We start from the raw sequence: 17,335 nt of genomic DNA on the forward strand, positions 1-17,335 counted from the left end.
CCATCATATTTTACAAACATGCAACAATATAAGCTAAAATCTCGTTTTCGCGATAAGGGTCATCTCATTACTTTCTATTTACCAAATTTAAAACGAAATTGGTTCAACTATTACGTTACGCAATAAAGAAGATCGAGGGACAAATTCAACATTAATATTTATCAAACTTTTAACCATATAGGCTAAAATCTCATTTTTGGGACAATGGTCATTCAAATAATTTCATTTTGCCGAATACAAAACCAAATAGGTTCACATATCATGTTTCGTATCAAGGGAGATCGAGGGACAAGTTCAACCTTTATCAAACTTCTAACCACATAGGTTAAAATCTCATTTTCGCGACAAAGTCATTCCAATACTTTCATTTTTCCGAATATAAAACCAAATAGGTTCACATATCATGTTTCGTATCAAGGGAGATTGAGGGACAAGTTCAACCTTTATCAAACTTCTAACCATATAGGCTAAAATCTCATTTTCGCGACAAAGTCATTCCAAAACTTTCATTTTTCCGAATATAAAACCAAATAGGTTCACATATCATGTTTCGCATCAAGGGACATCGAGGGACAAGTTCACTGTTTATCAAACTTCTAACCACATAGGCTAACATTTCATTTTCGCGACAAAGGTCATTTCAATACTTTCATTTTACAGAATTTCAAACCAAATAGGTTCACATATCATGTTTCGCATCAAGGGACATCGAGAGACATGTTCAACCTTCATATTTAACAAACATGTAACAATATAAGCTAAAATCTCTTTTTCGCGATAAGGGTCATCTCATTACTTTCTATTTACGAAATTTAAAACGAAATTGGTTCAAATATTATGTTACGCAATAAAGGACATCAAGGGACAAATTCAACATTAATATTTATCAAAGTTTTAACCATATAGGCTAAATTCTCATTTTTGGGACAATGGTCATTCAAATAATTTCATTTTGCCGAATACAAAACCAAATAGGTTCACATATCATGTTTCGTATCAAGGGAGATCGAGGGACAAGTTCAACCTTTATCAAACTTCTAACCATATAAGGCTAAAATCTCATTTTCGCGACAAAGTCATTCCAATACTTTCATTTTTCCGAATATAAAACCAAATAGGTTCACATATCATGTTTCGCATCAAGGGACATCGAGGGACAAGTTCACTATTTATCAAACTTCTAACCACATAGGCTAACATTTCATTTTCGCGACAAGGGTCATTTCAATACTTTCATTTAACCGAATTTCAAACCAAATAGGTTCACTATCATGTTTCGCATCAACGGACATCGAGGGACATGTTCAACCATCATATTTAACAAACATGCAACAATATAAGCTAAAATATCATTTTCGCGATAAGGGTCATCTCATTACTTTCTATTTACCAAATTTAAAACGAAATTGGTTCAACTATTATGTTACGCAATAAAGAAGATCGAGGGAAAAATTCAACATTAATATTTATCAAACTTTTAACCATATAGGCTAAAATCTCATTTTTGGGACAATGGTCATTCAAATAATTTCATTTTGCCGAATACAAAACCAAATAGGTTCACATATCATGTTTCGTATCAAGGGAGATCGAGGGACAAGTTCAACCTTTATCAAACTTCTAACCATATAAGGCTAAAATCTCATTTTCGCGACAAAGTCATTCCAATACTTTCATTTTTCCGAATATAAAACCAAATAGGTTCACATATCATGTTTCGCATCAAGGGACATCGAGGGACAAGTTCACTATTTATCAAACTTCTAACCACATAGGCTAACATTTCATTTTCGCGACAAGGGTCATTTCAATACTTTCATTTAACCGAATTTCAAACCAAATAGGTTCACATATCATGTTTCGCATCAACGGACATCGAGGGACATGTTCAACCATCATATTTAACAAACATGCAACAATATAAGCTAAAATCTCGTTTTCGCGATAAGGGTCATATCATTACTTTCTATTTACCAAATTTAAAACGAAATTGGTTCAACTATTATGTTACGCAATAAAGAAGATCGAGGGACAAATTCAACATTAATATTTATCAAACTTTTAACGATATAGGCTAAAATCTCATTTTTGGGACAATGGTCATTCAAATAATTTCATTTTGCCGAATACAAAACCAAATAGGTTCACATATCATGTTTCGTATCAAGGGAGATCGAGGGACAAGTTCAACCTTTATCAAACATCTAACCACATAGGTTAAAATCTCATTTTCGCGACAAAGTCATTCCAATACTTTCATTTTTCCGAATATAAAACCAAATAGGTTCACATATCATGTTTCGCATCAAGGGACATCAAGGGACAAGTTCACTGTTTATCAAACTTCTAACCACATAGGCTAACATTTCATTTTCGCGACAAAGGTCATTTCAATACTTTCATTTTACAGAATTTCAAACCAAATAGGTTCACATATCATGTTTCGCATCAAGGGACATCGAGAGACATGTTCAACCTTCATATTTAACAAACATGCAACAATATAAGCTAAAATCTCATTTTCGCGATAAGGGTCATCTCATTACTTTCTATTTACCAAATTTAAAACGAAATTGGTTCAACTATTATGTTACGCAATAAAGAAGATCGAGGGAAAAATTCAACATTAATATTTATCAAACTTTTAACCATATAGGCTAAAATCTCATTTTTGGGACAATGGTCATTCAAATAATTTCATTTTGCCGAATACAAAACCAAATAGGTTCACATATCATGTTTCGTATCAAGGGAGATCGAGGGACAAGTTCAACCTTTATCAAACCTCTAACCATATAAGGCTAAAATCTCATTTTCGCGACAAAGTCATTCCAATACTTTCATTTTTCCGAATATAAAACCAAATAGGTTCACATATCATGTTTCGCATCAAGGGACATCGAGGGACAAGTTCACTATTTATCAAACTTCTAACCACATAGGCTAACATTTCATTTTCGCGACAAGGGTCATTTCAATACTTTCATTTAACCGAATTTCAAACCAAATAGGTTCACATATCATGTTTCGCATCAACGGACATCGAGGGACATGTTCAACCATCATATTTAACAAACATGCAACAATATAAGCTAAAATCTCATTTTTGCGATAAGGGTCATATCATTACTTTCTATTTACCAAATTTAAAACGAAATTGGTTCAACTATTATGTTACGCAATAAAGAAGATCGAGGGACAAATTCAACATTAATATTTATCAAACTTTTAACCATATAGGCTAAAATCTCATTTTTGGGACAATGGTGTTTTATCTTGGTTTTCGGGTGTCAAACATTGATTACGTTTGAACCTTTTAAACCGGTGATATCTTATTTTTTCTTGGGAAGGGAAAAAGTAAGCAAAACCCTTGAGAATCGAGGTCCGGGAGTTGTTTTCGCTACGGGAAGGTGTTAGACACCCATAACGACTATAGTATCCTATAGGAACCATCTTTAATTTCTACGCGTGCGCTTTATTTTTAAATGCTATTTGAAAATGTTATTTACACCTAAAATGTTCTAAGTGAAGAATTGGAGGGAGAAGAATGTTTTTGGATTTTTATTTTAGTTGAATTGAAGGAATTTTGTTCCTTGCCTACGTACCCGTTTAAGGGATCAAATCCACCGTAGTTCTCTCTCAAAAATGTTTTTGTTTTTGTTGGTTGATTTTAAGTTTGAAAATGGATTTTGAAGAATAGAAAGAGGCCTCAAGGGCATGAGATTAGGAAATAGTGAGGTGGAATTAGTGAATTGCAAAATATGGTCAAGGTAGGATTAGAGTTCATTGAAGTTTGATTAAGAAAATGGAAAAGAAAATACAATGGGATGTTGGATCCCAAGGTTTATTTGGAAAAGGTTTGAGTGAAGTTGTTCACATTTGTTTGGAAAATTGGTTTTTTTCTAAGTAGAAGTCCTAGGCATTCATCTAAACATACAATCCTAAACATACATCTAAACATGCATATTCTAGCTACTTAGTGATGTGTGTGCATGTGTCGGTGCTTGTGTCGGTGTACATCATTAGAGTCCATTGTCCTTTACATCATACCCTAGATACATTCTATGGCCTCTTTGCCAAGAAAAAAAATGACATGAAAGTAAAATATTACACAATTCCTAAGTATTACATTCTAAGTCTTGGTACAAATTAAATTGCAAGAAAATAGAGGGGAAAAAAATATGAGAAGGAGATGAAATGCTTATGGATGTATGAAACATAAAATGAAAATGGGTTAGTAATACCAATGATATAGAAACAAAATGACAAGTGCATGGTAAAACAAATATGACTTGCAAGTAAAGTAAACTAACAATTTTAGTAAAAAGTGACAAAAGAACTTGAATTTCAATGTAATCCTAAAGCAAACTCAAGACCTAGATTCTCACAATATTAAGACATTTCAAGTGATTCATTCCAAGGGAACAAATATGAGAACCAAGGGAAATTATCATGCCAAAAATTATACGATTTTCAAGCTCTTTATGCACTTTTATTTCACAAAAGAGTTTCACATTATTTACCAAACACAAGGTCCTCAAGAACTAAACCAAAACAGCATGTAAACTCCAATTTTCATGATGTAAATCATCACAAAAATCACATGTTCAATACCACAAACATAGGCCAAAGCATCAAGTTCAAAGCACGTCAAAATTCCACAAGGTTTTTTAAAAAAAGAACCAATTACAAAGAATCATCGCACATATATTGTGGAGTAGGTTTTAATCATGCAATTATTTCCCAAAGGGCCAAGTCTCAAATGCCAGCATTAATCACAAGAAAGGAGAAAAAAAAGTGACAACATCTTAAAGGTTCTTTAATGAGATTTCTACCAAAGTTAAAACATTAAACTAAACAAGCAATCGATATTTTCCTATATTTTTCTAAGCAGCTTTAACATATGAAACACATCAAGAATTAACAAAAATACCAAGAAGAACGACTAGAAAAAAAAATTAGTAATTTTATCAAGCGATTTGGAACGAATGGGGGTGTAAAAAACAAGAAATCATCACAAACATGCAGGGAAGAGGGGTGTAAATAGCAACATACCTGCAGGAATAGGTTTGGGCTTAGGGAAATGAGGAACTGGATCGGTTTAGCCTAACCGGGTTGGATGAGATCCGACCCGTATATAACAAAGCACCACCGTATCTTGTAATATCAATACTAAATCCCTTTCAACAATGTCTGCAGCGTGTAATCCCTAATGAAATTGAATCACACTTTTGACGGCAAAGATTCTTCAAGCTTCCATCGCCATGAATTCCGTAAAAGGAGAACCCAATTTAACCATTAAGTAACCAATTAAAGAAGGATTCAATAACATCGAACTTGAACCGTGATTCCTGAGAAGAAAATAGACACCATCTTGAAAGCAATACGACAGAGACAAGCAGAGTTCAACCACAAATTCACAACTTTATCGTCAAGAACACTCCCTGAAAGTGAAAGCAAGAGGATCGGAAAATTGAAGAAGAAAGAAAAAGAGATGGTGAATCTCTATTTCCTCTTCTTTATTGGAGAACGATGCATTATTTTGTTGATTTTGATTCTGATTTTCAGTTCAGTTCTGGTGAGATGTTGCTGCTAGATGACTCCGACCTCGTCTTCTTCTTCTTTCTATTTTGCGAAGCGTCCTTCTTTTCTTCTTCTGGATTCGGAACTGTCCAGTGCTTCGTGCGTTCACCCTTGAACCCAATTTGTTACCAGACTAAAGTGTTTGCTTGAATACGAATGGCTTCAAACTGTTGTTGCTGGATTTCGATCCCTTTCCGTTGATGACAGGTTCGTCCGTTCTGAGTTCGCCGCCGTTGTTGTTGTTTCCGGCGAGCGATGATGCAAGTTCGTTGGTCCGAGCAGAATGCGACGAAGCGATCGTGCCGGCGTTCGACTGAATGTGACCGGCTGTGTTGACACCGTGACCGCTTTTGGATGACGGAGGATAAGCGCCGTTATTATGCCTTTTGATCGGTGAAGTAATACGATGAAGGAGAAGAAGAAGATGTACGAATTCGATTGTAACCGAAAGGATGAGAAACGACGGCGAGAAGCTCCACCTTCACAAGCAGAAGCTTCTTGAAAGAGAGAAAGAGAAAGATGAAGTAGAATTTAGAAAGAGGTTGTTATGATTAGTTGTAGAGGTTGAAGGTGGTGGTTGAAAGTGGTGATTGAAGGTGGTTAGGGTGGTTGAAGGTGGAGGAGGAGTTTGTTAGGGTGGTGGAAGAGGTGGTTAGAGTTTGTTGTGGTGGAGGAAGTGGTGGTGGAAAGTTAGTTAGAAGGGAGAAAAAAAGTTGTTAGAAGGGAGGGAAAAAATGAGAGAAAATAAATATGAATTTTGATGATTTTTGTGGAGTTTTTGTGAAAATGGTTAGTTGATTAATTGTGTTGAAAATTGACCACAAGTTTGACTTATATAGGTGATATGGTAAGCTTGGACCAATGAGAGTGGGACATGTGGCACTTGGACTCTAACAAACTAAAAAAGGATTAAAATGCAAATAACAAAAGTACAAGGACCAAAATGGAAATTAAAACTAAAATTGAATTGAAAAAGTAAATTGAAAATTAACGTGAAATGAGACGATTAATAACAACAAAGCAGATTAAAACGAATCAGAAATATTATGTGGAATGACCAAAATGCCCCTGGAGGCTAAAACGACTAAAAATGACTCAGATGCAATTTTAACATGGATTTTTAACAGGAAATTAAAGCAAGAGTTTATACAAGCGAGTTAAAAGACTCAGAGACAATTTTTAGAATTTAAACAGAGTTTTAACACATGAAAAGACTAAAATGCCCCTAGGGGCAAAACTGACTCAAAATGACTTCAAATGCAATTTTTAAAAAGGATTTTGACATAGAATTGAAATGAAGATTTATTCAAACTATTTGAAAGGACTCAAACAAAATTTTGAAAGACTGAGAGACATTTTTGACATAGGAAATGACTAAAATAACCTTGCATGTAAATTTTGCAAATAACATTGAAATAAAATGCAGAGAAAGATGCAATTAATCAGAGACATATCAAATGACTTATAATGCAAGAAAAGAAGAATTGAACAAGTATTTTTAGGTCCAAAATTAGGGTATAACAGCTGCCCCTATTTAAGTTTCTTTGTCCGGAGGGTCAAGAGACGAAGTCTTTGAGTTGACGGGACGAAGATACTTAAATATTAACATTTGCACTGCTTTTGGACATAAAAATACGCTTTCAGATTTTCAAAAAACATGAATGCCATGCAACATTTCATTTATGAATGCAAGACAATCGAACCGGAATCTACGGGCTGTGTCACACCACCAAGGGATTTATAGACATCAAGGTAGAAAGAACGGGCAACAAATAGACAGGTACAAGCTGCTCTTGGGATCGAACTTGGCACTTGACCGGAAACATAGACATATAGGCAGATACAAGCTGTTCTTTGGATCGAACTTGACACTTGATCGGAAGCATAAACATATAGGCAGATACAAGCTGTTCTTTGGATCGAACTTGACACTTGGTTGAAGATACAAACAGATAGGCAGACACAAACTGTTCTTTTGGATTGAACTGGCTGTTTGGCTGGAGACATAGACAAAAGGGTTGATACAAGCTGTTTCTTTGGATCGAACTTGCTTGTTGGATTATCACCACATCATGTGGGAGAGTGCAGACTGTTCTCTTAGATCGAACTTGTCGTTTGACCGATAACAAAGCATAAGCTGGGTACAAACTGTTCTTCAGATTGAACTTACCGTCTGACTGATAACAAAGCATAAGCTGGGTACAAACTGTTCTATCGAACTTGCCGTTTGACCGATAATAGAACATAAGCTGGGTACAAACTGTTCTATCGAACTTGCCGTTTGTCCGGAAGCATAGGTATATAAGCAGGTACAAGTGGTTCTTTTTTGGATCGAACCTGGCGCTTGACCAGTAACAAGATACAAATTGAAAGTCTGGTTTAACGAGATACCAATTGAGGGTAAATTGTCATTGACTTGATTTGAAAGTAGACATGACCATTTTTGTTGGCCCAAGAGTAAATTGACATTGGTTTGGATTGAATTGAAAGTTGACATTGGCAGAGACATAGACATAGACATTGGCTTGGCAATTGAAATTGACATTGACATTGACATTGACATTGGCATTGGATATTTGACATTGACATTTGACATTGACATTGACATTGACATTTGACGTTTGACATTGGATATTTGACATTGACATTTGACATTGACATTTGACATTGGATACTTGACATTGACATTTGACATTGGATATTTGACATTGACATTTGACATTGACATTTGACATTTGACATTTGACATTTGCATTTGACATTGACATTGTTATTGGAGTTGAGATTGCTTCGAATTCGACATTTGACATGGTTTGGAATTGAGATTGGAAGGTTGAGATTGCATCGAATTTGACAATTGACATTGAGTTGAATTTGACAGTTTGACATTGAAATTGAGGTTAGGATTGACATTGGAGATTGGAAATTGCTTCGAATTTGACAGTCGACATGATTGGAATTGAAGTTGGAGAGTGGAAACTTGCATTGAATTTGGCAGTTGAAAGTTGGATATGCAACATGTATGTATGGTATAGCAAGATTATTGGATGTATGAGCACATAAAATGCATGATTATGCATGTATGAATGCTTGAAATGCATGATTGATTGGCAGTTTGACAGAGAAGTTTCACAAAGGCAGACGAAACATTGGAAGATTGGGCACGTAGTGGCTCGTGCTGCAACATATTCACAGGGGAAAAACCTCTTTTGGAGAGACCGTCGTTGGGAGACGTATCGAGACCATGGCTGAGGGCAATAAAACTTGTAAAGGAGGACCCTTGGAAAGTCCTTGGATACAGGTCGCCGTTGCTAGGCGTGTCAGTGCTGGGTAAACATTGGATGTTCGCATCTGTGGTCAATGCTTTTCAATATTTCATTCTTTCATTTTCAAACCCCACTTTTGCCTGAACCGCCCTTTCGGGTTTTCGATTCACCGGGGAATAGATTCTTTTCATTGCCCCATTTTTGCCTGATTTGCCTTCACAGGTTGTCGATCAGCGGGGTGCTCATTTTTGCCTAAACCGCCCTTTCGGGTTTTCAGCTTAGCGAGCTTTTCATTTTCATTTTTCATTTTTCATTTTCATTCTGTTTTTTCATTCTTGCCATTGACCACAGATCATCCTGGGGAGTAACCTGCTTGTAACATGTATTGAAATAGACATTGATATTCATTTATTCATGCATGTTTCATTGAAATGTACCCTATTGCTCAGGTTTGCTTTCAAAATAGACAGGAAAAGAGTTTTCAATTTTCAAAAATGTTTGTTTCAGACATTAACATTATCAAATAGAAAGAAAATGTTTTGTATATAGTATTGAAGGTAGAAAGAAAAATAGAGTTTCAAACAACAGAAAGGCTCAAATTGATGTAGAAGAGTGAAAGTCAGCCAAGGGCACGACTCCACGGATTTACAAAGCTTGGAAAATGGTAATTTTATTGGTTGGTGATACATTGAACACGATGACCGCTACATTTCATAGAAATTTTGAATTCACAAGTACAGAAGCCTCTGATGAAGAAGATCATTGACAGTTGCAGATGCCCCAAGGGGTGATGGTGATTTGCCAGACATAGTTACTTGTCCTTATTGTCAACCTCATTTTTGCATGAACCGCCCTTTCGGGTTTTCGGCTCATCGAGGCGCTCATTCTTGCCTGAGTTGCGTACAATCTCAGCGAGCTTTTTATATTCATTTTTTTTTTTGTCCCTAACTTTTGCCTGGATCGCCCTTTCGGGTTTTCGATCCACCGGGAAGCGCATTTTTGCCTAGGCCGCCCTTTCGGGTTTTCGACCTACCACGCTGTTCTTTTCTTTTTAGACAAAGTATTTCTTGACTATATCGGCATTAACAGGATTTGGGAGTTCAACACCATCCATGTGTGTAAGAATCAAAACACCACCAGAGAAAGCCTTCTTGACAACATAAGGACCTTCGTAGTTAGGTGTCCACTTGCCCCTTGGGTCGGGTTGCTGGCTTATTCTTCTTTTCAATACAAGTTCGCCTTCCTTGAATTCTCGAGGTCGGACTTTCTTGTCAAAAGCATTCTTCATTCGCACTTGATACAACTGTCCATGAGTCATAGCATCCATACGTTTCTCTTCGATCAAATTCAATTGATCATACCGACTTTGACACCATTCAGCCTCAGTTAACTTTGTTTCCATGATCACTCGAAGAGATGGAATCTCCACTTCCAGGGGGAGAACTGCTTCCATGCCATACACAAGAGAGAAGGGAGTTGCCCCGGTTGAACTGCGCACCGTAGTACGGTAACCATGCAAGGCAAAGGGTAACATTTCGTGCCAGTCTTTGTAAGTAGTGACCATCTTCTGAACAATCTTCTTGATGTTCTTGTTAGCGGCCTCAACTGCACCATTCATCTGAGGTCTATAAGGAGAAGAGTTGTGATGTTCAATTTTGAATTCTTCACATAAAGCTTGCATCATACTATTGTTCAGATTGGAACCATTGTCAGTGATGATCTTGTTAGGAACACCATATCGACAGATGATATTATTCTTGATAAACTCGACAACCACTTGCTTGGTCACATTGGCATAGGAGGCAGCTTCAACCCATTTGGTGAAATAGTCAATTGCCACTAGAATGAAACGATGTCCATTGGAAGCCTTCGGTTCGATTCTTCCGATCATGTCAATGCCCCACATAGAGAAAGGCCATGGGGAAGATATAACATTGAGGGCATGTGGAGGCACATGAATCTTGTCAGCATAGATTTGACATTTGTGACATCTCTTAGCGTGTTTATGACAGTCACGCTCCATAGTTATCCAGTAATAGCCGGCTCTTAACAATTTCCTCGACATAGTGTGGCCCGAGGCATGGGTCCCAAAGGTACCATCATGTACATCATGCATCAACTTCTCAGCTTCTTGTTTATCAACACATCTCAACAAGACCATATCATAGTTCCTCTTGTATAGGATTTCTCCGTCCAGAAGGAATCTGCTAGCCCATCGTCTTAAAGTCTTTTTATCCCTGTTGGAAGCACCAGGTGGATATTCATGATTCTGCAAGAATTGTTTGATGTTATAATACCAAGGCTTTTTATCATTCACATCTCTATTAGCTTGATCTGGCATATTTTCAATAGTGAACACATGAGCGGGTCTATCAAGACGCTGTACTTTGATTACAGGCACATCATTCCAGTGATTCACACGAAACATGGAAGACAAAGTAGCGAGAGCATCAACCATCTGGTTTTCATCCCGAGGGATGTGGTGCAGTTCAACCTTGGTAAAGTATGTCAATAGACGTCTTGCATAGTCACGGTAAGGGATCAGCTTCTCATGATGAGTCTCCCATTCACCCTTTATCTGATTAATAACAAGTGCAGAATCTCCATAGATGTCAAGGTGTTTGATTCTCAGGTCAAGGGCTTCTTCAATGCCCAAGATGCATGCTTCATATTCAGCTATGTTGTTTGTGCAGTCAAAGGTTATTCGAGCGGTAAAAGGAATGTGGTGCCCCTGCGGAGTCACAATGATGGCTCCAATTCCTTTACCGTAAGCATTAACAGCACCATCAAACACCAATCCCCACTTGCTATTGGGATCTGGCCCTTCATTGATCAGTGGCTCTTCACAGTCTTTTGCTTTCAGATACATAATCTCTTCATCAGGGAAATCAAACTTAATCGGCTGGTAATCATCAAGAGGTTGACAAGCAAGGTGCTCAGCAAGGACACTTCCTTTGATTGCTTTCTGAGCTTTGTACACAATATCATATTCGGACAATAACATTTGCCAACGTGCGATCTTTCCAGTAACAGCAGGCTTCTCAAAGATGTACTTGATTGGATCCATTCGGGATATCAACCAAGTGGTATGATTCACCATATAATGACGCAGGCGTTTGGCAGCCCAAGCTAAAGCACAACAAGTCTTTTCAAGCATTGTATACCGAGTCTCACAGTCGGTGAACTTCTTGCTCAGATAGTAGATAGCATGCTCTTTCTTACCAGTCTCATCTTGTTGACCGAGAACACAACCCACTGAATCATCTAACACTGACAGATACATAATCAAAGGCCTCCCTTCCACTGGCGGGACAAGGATAGGTGGTTCCAACAGGTATTCTTTGATGCTATCGAAAACTTCCTGACATTCATCATTCCATACAACAGGCTGATTCTTTCTGAGCAATTTGAAAATGGGACCACAAGTAGTAGTCATGTGAGATATGAATCTTGAAATATAATTCAGACGTCCGAGGAACCCTCTGACTTGCTTCTCAGTTTGAGGGGCCGGCATCTCTCTGATGGCTCGGACTTTGTCATGATCAACTTCAATGCCTCTCTGGCTGACAATGAAGCCTAGCAACTTTCCGGATCGTACACCGAATGTGCACTTGTTAGGATTCAACCGCAGCTTGTACTTTCTCAGTCTTTCAAACATCTTTTTCAAATACACAACATGCTGCTCTTCATCACTCGATTTCACAATCATGTCATCAACATATACTTCAATCTCTTTGTGAATCATATCATGAAATAGAGTTGTCATACCCCTTTGATAGGTAGCACCAGCATTTATCAAGCCGAATGGCATCACCTTATAGCAGAATGTTCCCCACGGAGTAATGAAGGACGTCTTTTCTCTATCTTCCGGAGACATCCGTATCTGATTATAACCAGAGAAACCATCCATGAAGGAGAACACTTTGGATTGAGCAGTACTGTCAACAAGCACATCAATATGAGGCAATGGGAAGTTATCTTTTGGACTGGCCTTATTCAAATCTCTGTAATCAACACACATTCGAACTTTCCCATCTTTCTTTGGTACTGGCACGATGTTGGCAATCCACTCAGGGTATTCAGCTGTCATGAGGAAGCCCGCATCAATTTGCTTTTGCACCTCAGCCTTGATCTTAAGAGCCATGTCTGGACGAGACCTTCTCAATTTCTGTTTGACGGGAGGACATTCAGGCCTTGTCGGTATCTGATGTTCCACAATTTTGGGATCTAGACCCGGCATATCTTCATAGGACCATGCAAAGACATCTGGATAATCATGGAGAAGCTGGATGATCTTCTTTTTCACCTCTGGCTCAAGTGCAGCACCAATCTTGATCTCTCGCTTGTTCTCTTCAGTACCCAGGTTGATGAGTTCAATCTCTTCCTGGTGAGGCTGAATGGCTCTTCTTTCTTGCTCAAGCAGTCGAGTGATCTCATACGGTATCTCTTCACCATCATCCTCATCTTCGGCTTCATATACAGGGAATTCAAAATTTGGAGGAACCATAGGGTCACTGTGTTCAACGGGTTTATTATGGTTCAATCTGCATAATATGATTGGGATGATTTTAGAAAAAGTTTTTCATGCAGATTTTTGAAATTAATAAGAAAAATACAGATGTTTTGGTTTTTTCTGGCATTACCATTATTTCCAAGAAAAAGGCACTAAAAAAGTAAAAAACAAAGAGTCGTGAGAAAGACGACCACTTTTTATTGATTAACGGCAATGCCGAAACAAACACGCCCTTACACTGATATCACTTTCGCCTTGGGCAGAGCGAAAGGATTGTTATTTTGAAAACGAAAAACATGAGCAACAAGACACATTACATGGAAGCATGCATGACTAAAGGAACATCAATGGCTTCCCAATTTCTCACAGTGCCTCCTGGTATAACAAATGCAGGCACGTGACCACCTTCAGCAGCATCTTCAGTAATAGCATTGATGAACCCAGCACTGTAGAAGGTTCCCTTTGAAACAGCAGATGTCGGGGAGAATCCAACCCCCTCTTTACGCTTGTTTTCCAGAATTTGAATCACTTTGCCCCAGCCAGCAGCTTGCCCTGCTTGAACAGCCCTCTGGGCATCTTTCAGTGAAGCCATGCTAGCACCAGCCCTCCGGGGCTCTGCACCCTCAACAGTCAAGCCTTGAAACGACGTCCCTTCAGCGGACCCTGCTTCAACACAAGAGAATGATGATACCTGGCTAACTAGATATGCTTCCTCACCATGCACAGTGACAATCTTACCATTCCTCATGAACTTGAGCTTCTGATGCAAAGTGGAAGTTACCGCTCCAGCGTCATGGATCCATGGTCTTCCGAGGAGACAACTGTAGGAAGCATTGATGTCCATAACTTGGAAAGTAATCTGAAACGTCTCAGGACCGATAGTAATTGGCAAGTCCACTTCCCCGAGAACATCCTTGCGGGATCCATCGAAAGCCTTAACCAGATAGCTACTACCCCTCAGAGAGATTCCATGATGACTCAATTGCCTTAGTGTGGATTCAGGCATTACATTCAACGATGATCCAGTGTCCACCAACACATTGGATATCATGTCAGACTTACAGTGCACCGAGATATGTAGAGCCAAATTGTGGTGTTTCCCTGCTTCAGGGAGTTCATCGTCACCAAATCCCAAGTTGTTGCAGGCAGTGATGCTACCCACTATTCCATCAAACTGATCCACAGAGACTTCATGATCAACATAAGCTTGTTCCAGTACTTTCATTAGCACCTTCCTATGAGCCTCTGAGCTCATGAGCAGAGACAGGATGGATATTTTTGACGGAGTTTGCAGCAGCTGGTCAACAATCTTATAGTCACTCTTTTTAATAAGCCTCAGAATTTCGTCCAGATTAGACTCTTCAATGGGCTGGCCCGAGGGGCTGGCATTCTCTTCCTCAAGGTTAGCCATGTTTCTTCTCTTGTACAATCTTGTTTGATGAATTCTATCTGGTTGGTGAATCTTGCGAGCACGAGCCACTTTTCAGACTGCGGCAGAAGAACCAGGAGACAATGAGCACGGGAAGCCACTTGTGACCGATGAATGATGCATATGATGCATGATATGCAAATGTAAAAAGACTCTTTTTTGTCAGAGGACTTTATCAAAGTGGTTGTGAACATCACGGAGAAACACGGTTTCATTTGAAGATCTTGAGCAAAACTAGAAGTTTAGTTGAGATGGTATCACTTGGTGTTCACATCCGTGATGTTCAAAAGATGACTTGTCTAAGTCCTCTGATAAATGCATGGGAAAAAGTTTATGCATGTATGCATGTATGCATGAATGCATGATTATGTTCAAGTTCGGAGAAAACATGGTGGGTTTGAAGTTCAAAGTCGAGGAGTCATGGGTGGACACGGTGTCCGGTGAAACTAGGGTTTTAGGAGATAGTAACCGGGTTCTAAAAAAAGGTTCCCAAGTTGCAACCTCTCCGACGCACATCACGGTGTCACGAGACAACACTCGCTCCATGATTATACGTGGAAGGTCTAACTTGAGTGTAGTATCGCGTGACGACTAAAATTCGAGACAACACTCGGTTTAGCCTCCGCACTACATCCTAGAAAATGGCCATGGATGGGTTTGGTTATCTACGGTTCATAGCGTCATAGAACAATTAGAAGCGAAGTGCCTAAACGCGACAACTCGCGCCGACAACATCACCCCCAAAATGCCTCAGCTATGTGGGATTGATCGCATAATCCAAAACACGAGGCAACCCCCGGAATGAATTGTCGATTATATCCCCCCTAAATCCTAAGTTCACTCAGCCCGGGTGCAGGACTTTTGATATTCTCACCCCACACGTTTGCAAGAAATTAAACATTTATTCACATAGGAAAGCAAGTAAAGAAACAAGTAAAAAGAGCGCAAGCGTGGAAATAAAGACTAGGCGTAACTCTCGAATCTCCCCAGTGAAGTCGCCAGCTGTTTTATCTTGGTTTTCGGGTGTCAAACATTGATTACGTTTGAACCTTTTAAACCGGTGATATCTTATTTTTTCTTGGGAAGGGAAAAAGTAAGCAAAACCCTTGAGAATCGAGGTCCGGGAGTTGTTTTCGCTACGGGAAGGTGTTAGGCACCCATAACGACTATAGTATCCTATAGGAACCGTCTTTAATTTCTACGCGTGCGCTTTATTTTTAAATGCTATTTGAAAATGTTATTTACACCTAAAATGTTCTAAGTGAAGAATTGGAGGGAGAAGAATGTTTTTGGATTTTTATTTTAGTTGAATTGAAGGAATTTTGTTCCTTGCCTACGTACCCGTTTAAGGGATCAAATCCACCGTAGTTCTCTCTCAAAAATGTTTTTGTTTTTGTTGGTTGATTTTAAGTTTGAAAATGGATTTTGAAGAATAGAAAGAGGCCTCAAGGGCATGAGATTAGGAAATAGTGAGGTGGAATTAGTGAATTGCAAAATATGGTCAAGGTAGGATTAGAGTTCATTGAAGTTTGATTAAGAAAATGGAAAAGAAAATACAATGGGATGTTGGATCCCAAGGTTTATTTGGAAAAGGTTTGAGTGAAGTTGTTCACATTTGTTTGGAAAATTGGTTTTTTTCTAAGTAGAAGTCCTAGGCATTCATCTAAACATACAATCCTAAACATACATCTAAACATGCATATTCTAGCTACTTAGTGATGTGTGTGCATGTGTCGGTGCTTGTGTCGGTGTACATCATTAGAGTCCATTGTCCTTTACATCATACCCTAGATACATTCTATGGCCTCTTTGCCAAGAAAAAAAAATGACATGAAAGTAAAATATTACACAATTCCTAAGTATTACATTCTAAGTCTTGGTACAAATTAAATTGCAAGAAAATAGAGGGGAAAAAAATATGAGAAGGAGATGAAATGCTTATGGATGTATGAAACATAAAATGAAAATGGGTTAGTAATACCAATGATATAGAAACAAAATGACAAGTGCATGGTAAAACAAATATGACTTGCAAGTAAAGTAAACTAACAATTTTAGTAAAAAGTGACAAAAGAACTTGAATTTCAATGTAATCCTAAAGCAAACTCAAGACCTAGATTCTCACAATATTAAGACATTTCAAGTGATTCATTCCAAGGGAACAAATATGAGAACCAAGGGAAATTATCATGCCAAAAATTATACGATTTTCAAGCTCTTTATGCACTTTTATTTCACAAAAGAGTTTCACATTATTTACCAAACACAAGGTCCTCAAGAACTAAACCAAAACAGCATGTAAACTCCAATTTTCATGATGTAAATCATCACAAAAATCACATGTTCAATACCACAAACATAGGCCAAAGCATCAAGTTCAAAGCACGTCAAAATTCCACAAGGTTTTTTAAAAAAAGAACCAATTACAAAGAATCATCGCACATATATTGTGGAGTAGGTTTTAATCATGCAATTATTTCCCAAAGGGCCAAGTCTCAAATGCCAGCATTAATCACAAGAAAGGAGAAAAAAAAGTGACAACAT

The sequence above is a fragment of the Medicago sativa genome, chromosome 3, assembly GCF_051527215.1.
Source record: "Medicago sativa cultivar Bolivia chromosome 3, Bolivia_mono, whole genome shotgun sequence".
In the NCBI taxonomy this organism is placed as follows: domain Eukaryota; kingdom Viridiplantae; phylum Streptophyta; class Magnoliopsida; order Fabales; family Fabaceae; genus Medicago; species Medicago sativa.